The 12,319-nt window shown below is 34.9% G+C and overlaps 1 protein-coding gene across 7 annotated transcripts in view; it reads right to left on the bottom strand.

The window, feature by feature from the left end:
- Positions 1–12,319, bottom strand: part of LOC107568897 (plakophilin-4-like) — a 113,865-nt gene that overhangs the window by 61,691 nt on the left and 39,855 nt on the right. For 2 of the 7 annotated variants that reach the window (XM_016254890.1, XM_016254894.1), the window contains exon 1: positions 4,654–4,727. The exons of the other annotated variants lie outside the window; for them this stretch is intronic. The gene's annotated coding sequence lies outside the window, so the exon portion shown is untranslated. Of the gene's footprint in view, positions 1–4,653; positions 4,728–12,319 lie in introns of those variants that run through there. 7 annotated transcript variants of the gene reach the window in all.

Genomic DNA, 12,319 nt, shown 5'->3' with positions numbered 1-12,319 from the left:
TTTGGACGAATAAATCAAAAGTAGCCACTGTCACTTAATTCGAATCACGATATGAACTAGTGGCTGTGAATATTAAAATGCAAAAAGACAGTTTAAAATCTATACCGTCTCTATATACCTCACTATACGACGGCATGAACACAAAAACGTAATCTCCTTAGATGCTGTGAGAGTCACTTCGCGAAAATGTTACCGTTTCATTTGAGAAAACTAGCATCATCATACTGTATACACAGAAACTTCATGGCAACCTGTCAAAATAAAAGTACGGTTTAACATGTAACAGAAATATATTACTCTTGTATTACTTTTGAACAGTATAATGTACATCTTTAAATATTCAATTTTCTATCAAATTTAAATAAAACAATTAAATGATAAAAATAAATATTACAACCAGATTAATCACTTAATTGTAGAAAAAAAATAATACAAAGTTTGCAGGGTTCTATTGTTCAAAATGTTGAAATTGAGACTTTTGGACTTATTTTTTACTGAAATAAATGTTTTTGTAATTACACAGAGTAAAGTACTGAAAAAAGGTACTGTTGGGTACTGGCACCGAAATTCAGGTACCGATACCGGTACCGTACCGGTTAAAATGTGAACGGTACCCAACCCTATTTATGACGTGCAAACACAAAGTTCAAATGATTTTCAACGGTCGCTTTGTTGCGTCCTGTTGCGCAGAGCAGACACGGTGTCAGCATGTCAGTACAGTCAGTAACGTAGCAGATTGAAAAGTTAGTATCTTTCTGCAGTTCAATAGACGGCAATGCAGTGGTGGTTTGAGTCTGCTGAATGGTGATTTAACGCTACGTTGTCACCTAGTTGGAGAGACTCTTTTACTCTCACAATGAGCTTATCATATTCTTCTGCTACATTAGTAGGGCCCTATGATTTCTGCGATGCAGAAAACATGGACGGAATCCAGTCACAAAAACTGAATTTACTGTATAATGCGGAATTTAATGGAATTTGTCTTATTTTTGATGAATAAATAAAAAACTGGCGAGTACACAGACACACACACATATATATATATATATACATACAAATGACCATGGTGTTGGTGTGCTTGACTGGCCAGCAAACTCACCAGACCTGAACCCCATAGAGAACATATGGGTTATTGTCAAGAGGAAAATAAGAAACAAGAGACCAAAAAATGCAGATGAGCTGAAGGCCACTGTCAAAGAAACCTGGGCTTCCATACCACCTCAGCAGTGCCATTTTAGCTGTTGTGTCATGTTATGTGAATAAATAAGCATATTACTCGTGTTAGTTATGGATCTCTGTCCAGTGCGATCAGCCTCACCGATTTCATTAGAAGCTTTAAGCGGTCAGACTCTATTACGTTCATTTCCAATGGATTTGACAGATTTAACTGAAAAGACTTAATGTGTGTGCATGATGAAGCGTGTCAGAAAGGAGTGCAATTATATTTATTAAAATATGTATTTTACTGAAACATCACACTAGAATTCATGCTTACAGTCACCGATTTGATTGGCAGCCTCAATCATTTTGATATTGGCGAGCAGTGTTATTAGAACACTGAGGAATGCCAGACTAAAAATAATTTTAAATTAAAAAAATGTTGTAATCCTAACAACATACAGATTGCAGCTCAATGCATAACAGCACAGAGCAAAATAAATAATAAAATAATTACTCGTGTTAGTTATGGATCTCTGTCCAGTGCGATCAGCCTCACCGATTTCATTAGAAGCTTTAAGCGGTCAGACTCTATTACGTTCATTTCCAATGGATTTGACAGATTTAACTGAAAAGACTTAATGTGTGTGCATGATGAAGCGTGTCAGAAAGGAGTGCAATTATATTTATTAAAATATGTATTTTACTGAAACATCACACTAGAATTCATGCTTACAGTCACCGATTTGATTGGCAGCCTCAATCATTTTGATATTGGCGAGCAGTGTTATTAGAACACTGAGGAATGCCAGACTAAAAATAATTTTAAATTTAAAAAAATGTTGTAATCCTAACAACATACAGATTGCAGCTCAATGCATAACAGCACAGAGCAAAATAAATAATAAAATATTCCTATTACACACTCTCGGTGCGAATGCAACCCTTTAAATGGTACTGGGAAATAGTTCGCGCAAAATCATCCCAGTACTTTAGTACTGTACATTTAGTTCCAGAACTAAAGCGGTGCGAAAGGCCCTTATGTGGAAATTTTTTAATATTCCATTTATATATGTATTATAATATTCTGTTACACCAAATAATGATCTTTAACAAAGCATCATATGACCCCTTTAATAAATCATTAGCTCATCCATGAACATGATTTCTGCCCGAGTCCCGTCGGATTGCATCGGCTGTGGGGATGAAGACAACAACTCCCATGATTCCACACTCGGTCACGGCGTCATCAAACTACGCCTTTGTCTATTTGTTTGTTTTGAATACGCGCCCTCTAGCGGCAAAAAATTACATATTGTGCCTTTAATTCACCAAAATGTACATGTTTTATACATTTAAAAATACATATTCAAACTTTTTAACTTTTGTTTTCAAACATCCGCTGGTACCGATCACAGTATTAATTTTTAAAAGGTCACGATACTGAACTGAACCAAAACTGAACTGACTTGAGCTGATTAATGACGATACTGGCTTTTTATAGCTACTTACTTTACAGCAGAATTTAATTTGAGACATAACTGAAGAGATTTTCATGATTGATTATTCTATTTTCCTTTTTATTATTGTGAAGCTGCTTCGAAGCAATTCATATTACTTTTATTTTAAGAAACAATCACATTATATACACATTTGTTTTCTGTGCGTTAATGTTAGTTTATGACATTATGACTGTCTGACTTCTTGACACTTGTGTAGAATTCCCCTTCTTTTCTCATCTTCTACCATTATATATTCCCCTGGTTTTACAGACAAGACTTAAGTCTAGTCTCAGACTAAAATGCATGTCTGGGCTGTTTTAACTGAAAGAAACTTGCACTGATATATCTTAAAATATGTCAGTGCCATTGATTTGTCTTAAGATGCAAACCAGTAATAGGCCTGTCGCAATAATAAATATATCGACTTATCGCACAATACATGTACATGACCATTTTTGGTGACGCAATATATTGCCCATTATATTTACATAAAAATGAATGTCACCATGTTTTTTGCATTCCACTTGCAGCTTCTCGTACATAACGTGGTGTAGTTGGTGCTAGTTCAAATTTAAAAAATGCTTCTACAAAAAAAGTTTCATCTGCAGATATTCCCTTGTTTAGGGATCTGTGCCTTTGTGCATACAGACATCTGACTGCTAAGTAGTGATTGTGTTTTTCAGCAATAGTGTGCACCCTTAATTTACAGAGAAAAGAAGGTCCGGGAAAAATCTGTAGATGGAAAAATCTCCATACAAGTTATTTGTGAATTTGAATTTTTTTTCTATTTGTTACTTTTTGTTAGAAAATGTTTATTTACCATTTATTCAAGTTTTTTAAGGTATCTAATATTTTGATATTTAATTTCCATGATTAAATATTTTTAAGAATAAAAAGTTTGTCAGTTGAAAGTGTGTTGGCCTTCTTGCATTATTATGCTGTTCTATTATAATTATATATTCAGTGGCATAAAATGGTCTTAAAATGACATCGTTAAATCGCAATTATTTCTGGGGCAATATATCGCACAACAAAAAGTTGTTATCATGACAGGCCTAACCAGTAATGTTTTTTTTTCTAAGGCACGTTTATAGAAGATACTTAAATGTCCTAATTGAACTATAGCCTAATCCTGGCTTAACCTAAGCCCTGTCTGTGAAAGCAGGCCTTAGTCTTTTAACATAACAACCTGATACATGAGCATGTGCTTTCTGATGTTTGCACAGTAACAACTATGATAAACTGGCCGTTATGTCATATTAATGTCATATTCACCGTTACCTGGTTTTTTAGAAAATATGATTCCAAGTGTACAGAGACAAACTGTAATAATGAGTGCCCTGTTGGTTACAGTATAATGACTTTTTAGTAATGTTTATAAGTATTTCTTTACTTGTGGATAAATAGTGATGATATAGAATAAGGTGCTGTCTAAAGTATACATTTTATTTCATTTTCTTTCATTTCTATATTTCTAATTTAGTTAATGTTATGTTAAATAAGTATACATTTAATTGTCTTACACACCATTTTAGTGCTAGGAAGCTTCAGGAACAGGGTTGAGAACCATTGCTCTTAGATATTAGCCGTCAAAAAATTAATATCAGTCAACCTCTAGCCGTGAGCGTTTATGGCATCCGGTTACAAAACTGCATCTGAACGCAACGCGTTTTAAACGTGTCCTTCACAAAAATGTTCACAGGAAAACATTCCCACAGGCACACAACACTTAACCGCTTCTGTCAAATAGCATATCGACCTCGCCATATACAAGTGATATTTGTTATCAGCTTTTGCCTTTCAGCTCTCTTTACACAAAGACAACCCATTTCCCATTTCAATAAAGTCAGTAGTGAGGAGAATTCTATGTGAAATGTGACAATTCAGAAACAGCATTACTACAGCAGCAACCACGAGAACAAAGCTTTAGAGGAACGCACCAGGCAATAAACTCAGAGACACATGCACACTGATGTTTGGAAAGAGTAATTACCTGAAGGCAGTCATTTGTTTGATGCACAAATCCAAAAACGTTTGTCAGTAGCAATCCAATAATGAGCAAAATGTCTTAAATTCCCATAAAATCCTCTGAGGTACAGGGAACAAACTGAAAATAAGCCAGAGGTGAGGACGTGGAGTTTGAGATGAGGGGTAAATACCTCTAGACTGTGATATGGAGCACTCTTTAGCCTTCGCAAAGGTTTGAAGTTTCCACAGGACAGAATGAGGAAAAGAAATACTGAAGGAGGCACAGCTGAAAACATTCAACTTTGTCTGACACACCCAGAGGCTTTGGAATGGATCCCAGCTCTAAATGTTCCAGTTTGCATCAGACACAACACGCTTAAAAAAAATAAATAAAAAAAGAGAGGGAGAGAAAGAAAGAGAAACCCAACATGTATGCACATGCACACTCAAAAACTACAAAAAACACAGCAGGTTTCAACAAAACAGCTTTTTACATGACATGTTCTGAATAAAATGTTAAAAGATTCCCCGGCTCTGAGCAGGTCTTACCGCTCTCTGTTGTTCCCTCTGTGGAAAGAGAGCAGGCTGGAGCATTCTGTGTGAGGCTCACTCAGAGCCATCAAATAGCATTTAACCTTTCATGGGCAGGGCCTGCAGTCACCTTACACAGGAAGTTGTGTCATTCAGTACATAAAGGAGTGTAACTTGCATTCTCCTGAAACTACACTGAGACACACCTCACTCCTTAATCACACTCACTCACTAAGAAATCTGACACGATGGCCTCAATTTAAGTGTTACACATTATGGCATCTAACGTCGGCTTTTTGAGGTGACATTTCTAATCTTTATTAAGTAATAAAAGGAGCAAATACAGACATGATTCAGACACTACGTTGGCTTTTTTCTACCTGTATCAAAAGTTATGACAGAGTAAACCATGTTTTATTTACAGTTCATGACTTCCATTGAAAATACCTTGAAAAACAATTAATGTTACAGTTATTTTATTATTTCACTTACCCCATTTTATTATTAGTATCTGCAATAATGATTTTATTTATTTTTTGACACAGCAGCCATTACTCTTTCCCTACAAAAAAAAGAACACCCTAGTTCACTAGACACACTAATGCTGTCAAACGATTAATCGCATCCAAAACAAATGTTTTTGTTTACATAATATATGCGTGTGCACTGTGTATATTTATTATGCATCTATAAAATACACAAATACACATGTATATATTTAAAAATATATACTTGTGTGTGTGTGTTTATTAGGGCTGGGCGATATTGAAGAAAAATGGGATTTGCGATACCTTGTTAAAAAATGTGATATTAGATATGATATTGCTTAAAGTGTGTAAAACCTATATTGTAACTTTGCTTTCCACACACTTTAAGTACTTCTTCATATACCACAGCAAAAACTAAAGTCTGAGAAATTTCAAACATGATTAAAGGCAAGTGAACAGTCAGTAAAAAAAAAGAAAAAGAAAAAAAAAAGACATACATAATTTACAAGCATAGATAAAATAAACAGTAGTATTCAGGTAAAGAAATGTAATAATTAAGTGTAAAGTAACACTGCATAGTGTTCACTGTATGAATTAAATTTCGATCAATCTTTGTTATAGCCGCTGTCCCTTTAAATCTGACTGTACGGATCTAGTATAATGATACACATCCGATTTCTTTCTCAGCGGTTTACATTCATTTAAAACATAACCGACTGCGTTTACGAGAATGATCGCCAAGACAGGTACTATTGACATAATTCTGTGTGTATGTGTCTGTTCAAACATGTGGAGATGAGAAAGACGAATCAACTCGGTCTGAAACACTTCTCTCTGTGTGTGCTCTTCAGGTGTGAGTCAGACAGCAAGACAAGACGGCAAAGAGTTGTTTTCTAAAACTTATTGCACTTAACTCTTTTTAACATCAAGTAATTCTCTGCTATATATATATATATATATATATATATGTCGAACCGGAGTTAATTATTCTGCTTATACTACGGTTACCACACCTCAAGACATTGATCAGATGATATGTTTCAAGGCATTCGTCCGTTTTTTTGTACTTATAACGATATTGTGAGTAGGATTTATTTCTTCTGCATCTCATCCAACGCCTCCGTTGCTAATTCCAAAACATAAGTGTGTGTATATTACCTCTCTGAGTCTGTGTGTCTCTCAAAATTGTTCGGCAGCAGCTTCTCTACTAACAGTGAAACTTTCATTTAATTTTCTTCACGAACAGCACCGTTGTTACCTTGCTTGTGAGAAATATTATGTAGCTTTTAAAATAAAATCGCCATAGTAGCTTTAACAACGTTAGCGTGTGTATGTTTCTGTACTGCAGTGGTTCTCAAACTTTTTTGTAGTGGTGGAAAGAGTACTAAGATATTGTACTTAAGTAAAAGTATTGCTACTTAAGGAATAATTTACTTGAGTACAAGTACTAAAAAACAATATGACGCAAGTAAGAGTAAAAAAAAGCAGTTTGCTGAAAAATTACTCAATTTACTGCGTTACAAAGTACTTTAGTTTCAAACATGACTGATATTATATAGTGATTTTAGAGCAAAACATAACATTATTCTCATAAATTGCCATGTTTGATGCTATGTTAAGCAAACATACTATCCCTGTTGCCAGGAGCAACCGTTTTATAACTAATTTTGAAAAGTACATTCACGTATAAGAATATGTGGCTGTTTTTAAGAAGGGCAAAAGCAAAGAAGGGTAAGTGAAGGTTTAAAAGAAAAGAAAGGGTCTAAAACAGTGTGAATAGAAAGGTGCGAGTAAAAATTAATGTGGGGTATGGGCTAGGGCTGAACCAGAATATTCGATTATTCGTTCGGTGGGTTGACATTCGATTTTCAATTTTGAGATTGGAATATTCTTTCTTTTTTCGAACACCTAGCATCCCCCGCGAAACGGTTCTCATTCATGCTTGAATATGAATCGCCCATGAGTGAACGTCATGATTCAGTTCATCTGAAAGAGAAGACCAAAGGGCGAAGACCTCAGCTGTGTGGGAGCACTTTAAATTGAGTGAGGACAAGACAAAGGCAGTGTGCCAAATATACGATTTGAAACTGGCTTACCACAACAGCACATCAAGTAGTACGCCTATAGTATATTGTTGGTGTAAAAAAAAAAACGATCTGCTTTTATCTGCCATGTTAATCAGAAATTTTACCCATGATAAAAGCGTGCACTTAATTTGCTTGGAAAATACTTGCGAATACGGCAGTCATAAAAAAAAAAAAAAAAGTACAATAGCCCAGGCTAATAATAATTTGTTATATTAAAATTATTGCTCTTAACGATCACTAGTGCAGTGTTCGTTGTCGGAGCATATAAGCCCTGCCCGCATGAGGCACGCCGCTTCCGGCTCGCGCTGTTCTGTAGTTTATTAAAAAAGTGTATCAATTCTGAACCAACGCGACGCGCGTGTCCATATTGCACCAAAATGCGACACTGCACTCCCTTGGGTCCACAGCAACACACCCGCCAAGCGTGAAGTCGATTGGATGAACGGTTCTCAAAATAATAAAAACGCAAACAGAGACAGACACACAGAGATTCCTGCCTTTATTACACCGTGTCTACACCGGACGTGACAGTTGTCGTGTTGCGCCGCATCAGCTAAAGTCTGTCTACACTGAACGCGGCAAAGCGACCGTTGAAAATCATTTGAAATTTGTGTCAGTACGTCATAAATAGAACGCAGCAGCAGTTTACTGTCTGGAATTTGTCACGCCGCATCCAGTGTAGACAAGCATAACAGGTTCTATTGTATTTTGTTTGCGGCGTCCGGTGTAGAGAGAAAAATATGTCCGAAGCTTCGAATATTTGGTGTTGATTACTACCGAAGCTTCGAAGCTCAAAAAATGGTATTCGGAGCAGCCCTAGTATGGGCATACCTAGGGCTACACGATTCTGCCAAAAATCATAATTGTCGATTATTCCCTTGACATTGTAATTGCGATTATTAATTACGATTATCACAATTTACATTGAATGATGTTTATACCATTGCTTGATGTAACTGCATGCTGTATTTTTATATGAAAATAAACGAGCTGAAAACACTCAATACTATAGAAAAGCACTAAAGGTTTAGTCTCAAATGTCAAATATACATCGGATTGGTTTCTTCTTTAAATGATAAAAAATGTAAAAATATGAATGGTATTATAATGTTATACTAAAACTAAAACAATGGAAAAACCCTTAAAGGGGTCCTATTATGCTTTTTTATTTTTTCAACTTTAGTTAGTCTGTAATGTTGCTGTTTGAGCATAAAAAAGATCTGCAAAGTTACAAAGCTCAAAGTCCAATTCAAAAGGAGATATTTTATTTAACAGAAATCACTTTTCAAAAACTACAACGAACGACTTGTTTGGACTACAACGCATATTTTCCGGGATTTGTGATATCACAAATACCGACGAATGGGACGAGACCTGGTTGAGCTGCACTAGAGAAGGCAACGAGTATTATCACTATGTCGGAGAAATGCTAGCTTTCCCAAGGCAGATGAACATAGAGTGGTTACAATCATCCGGGTTTAAATCGCACTCAAATTGATTTGATTTTGATGCAATATTTACACTGAAGCTCGCAGGCGGCTATGGTAAGGGGCATGACATTTCCCGACCAGGCGCCGAGTGCTGCCAATCACAACACATTTCGTATTTTAGAAGGAGGGCCTTCATTTGATACAGGAACTATTCGAGCCGTTCATGCCAGACTGGGGAGAGGTGTTGTAATAATGTAAAATATGTGAAAAATAATGTTTAACATAATAAACAACCTAGTACGAGAGCATGTTCTAGTACACCCCCAAAACAAAATCAAGACTTTGTAAAAGAGCATAATAGGACTCCTTTAAGATAACATGTAGAAAGAAAAAAAACATATCTTAAGCGTGCAGAATAACATAAATGGACTTTGAACTATTACCTAATTGTGGCATCCATAATTGTAATTGCGATTAGAAATTCGATTAATTGTGCAGCCCTAATTCAGAGGCTGTTCATGGACACTAGAGCTCATGCCTGCAGTGCAAAAGTACACTCATTTTAAAATACAATGAAGTAAAGATGGGTGTCTTTTGATTTGTTAATTGTTAAGTTTACAGTTAGGTTTTTCATGTTTTTACAGTTTACATTCATCAGTTTTTTAACACTTAGCAATTGAAATGTAATTTTATTAGGCAAAATTATATTTGAGATTTCATGTGCTAGTTTAAAAGTTATTTCAAAATTAATTAATTAATAAATAAATAGTTTTTTTTTAAACTTTAATATAATTTCCATGCATTATTTAATTGTTTCTGGTATATTTTTTTACCTTTTAAACAATTTTATTAAATTTATTTATCCATCATTTTATTTGACAGATTTGGTTATTTTCTTTTTTTGAGAAATAATTTTCTTGTAATTTAATCTCCATTTTTAAATGGATGTATTATATGTTTTATTTACTATATAAACACTAATATTTTGATCTTTAGTTATATAGACTTTAAAAAAAAAAAAAAAAAGGGAAAATCTATGTTTTTAATGTTTAGTTCTTTTAAGTTTGATTTGTAAGGGACATTAAATATTGTCATTTATATGGAAAATTTTGTTTTTATGTATTTGGTTGAATTTGCAACGTAAGAAAATATGCCACATTAAGTTAAATAAACTTTAATTTTAGTACGGACAACTTTTTCAACAAAACACCGAAAGAACAGGTTACTTGAAATAAGCAGTTAGGTCAACTATTTAATTGTCAACTAAAGTTTAAACTTTTTTTTTTTTTAAATAGTGTATACTCCACATTTTTGTACATGGATTGAAAATACAGACACACACAAATATGTAACAACACAATATGCAAATTATTAAAAGGAGTGTTTTCCATTCGTTTTTGCCATGGCATCAAAGCTATTACAGAGAACCATTAAATTTTACAGGTATCGGTACAGGCTACTGAAATGTTGGTATATTGTGACTACACAAATCTGCGGAATGGGAGGCACTGTAAAAATACATAAAATGACTCGCATAAAACTGATAATTACAGCAAAATTCTGCTTTAACGTGGCATTAACAACTCTATTCCTTGGCAGATTTCATAGTCTAATTAATTACAGTGTTTTAGGAATATTTTATCAGCAGGAACGGTTCAGAGAGGTTTATTGAAAAACAAATCCAATTTCTCGAAGGTGAACAGTAGTTAATGAATCAAAGTGTGTGTGAGTTGAAGTAGGGGGAATGCATTTCATCAGATGTGCAAGTCATAACTCATATCTGCAGGAAGTGTGTAGTTCTCAATTCATAGAGTTGTGGTCAGAATTGTTTAAAGTATTGAAATTGGGCAATAATTAAAGAGATAGCTGACACAAAAATGAAAATTCTGTCATTAATTACTCACCCTCGTGTCGTTCCAAACATGTAAGGCCTTCGTTCATCTTCGGAACACAAATGAAGATATTTTTCATGAAACCTGAGAGCTTTCTGACCCTGCATAGACGGCAACAAAACTGACATGTTCAAGGCCCAAAAAGGTAGTTAGGACATTGTTAAAATAGTCCATGTGACATCAGTGGTTCAACCATAATTTGACAAAGCTACAATAATACTTTTTGTATGCAAAGAAAACAAAAATAACGACTTTATTCAACAATTTCTGCGACTGTGTTCTTCTTTTTGCGATCTTTAACAGCATGTTTATTGCTTGGTTGATCGAGCCGGTTTATCGCCACTTACGTTATTTCCCTACTACAGGGTATATACAGGAATCATGGAGTTAAATTTAATATCTTTTAAGACCTTTTTAAAGACTCTTTCCATACATTAAGACCTCCTCGCCACTCCAAGTTTTAACCGGTTACATCGGCGACACTTTAACTTACATTTACTATATATTGATTGTAAGATAGCTCAACTAAACAGACTTTGTGATAACTCCTTATCAATACAACATAATTCAGTAGTAGGGAACGAAGCACAAGATAATTAATTAAGTGGCTAACCAATGCAACCTAGGGCTGGGCAAAAAAAAACCTTGAATTTTCCGATTAATAGTTTTTTTAAATGACGTCGATTCGATATCGATTCTCAAAAGCCGCGAATCGATCTTTTCCAGTATTTATTTCAGCACACATTTAAAACAAGATCTGATTAACGTTAATCTTATCATTAGTCTTCTCCTCTAGATGTCACCCTTATTTACCTTGCGCGATGTTACAACAGAAATCCTGTCATTCATTCAGCACTTATCATGGCCATACGCGCAATTCGCAATGCTCAGGTGAAATGCTATAGTAATACTATAAATCTGCGGAAGCATTTGATATCACGCATAAGGCGCCATGATTTCCGCAATGAATGAATGGCGGATGGTGCGGCGCACTTTTTTGTTTAATACACACACATACTAAAGCGCGGATGACGCTCACGGTGTTTCCAGCTTCTGCCGTCTCACTATGTGATGATATGAACACGAATGTAATCTCCAGCTGCTCTGAGAGTCACTTCATTAGCATTTACCATTTCATTTGAGAAATCTACCGTCATATCACATACACAGCAGCTGGAAGTTCTTCACGGCAACCCATCAAAATAATAGTTTAGTTTAACGTTCTACAGTCAGAATATATTACTATTTAGCAGTCTTAAGACT

This window comes from Sinocyclocheilus grahami, unplaced genomic scaffold, assembly GCF_001515645.1.
Source record: "Sinocyclocheilus grahami isolate Dianchi unplaced genomic scaffold, SAMN03320097.WGS_v1.1 scaffold1290.1, whole genome shotgun sequence".
In the NCBI taxonomy this organism is placed as follows: Eukaryota; Metazoa; Chordata; class Actinopteri; order Cypriniformes; family Cyprinidae; genus Sinocyclocheilus; species Sinocyclocheilus grahami.
Note: the sequence above shows the minus strand (reverse complement) of the source record. Positions and strands in the feature narration are given on the sequence as shown.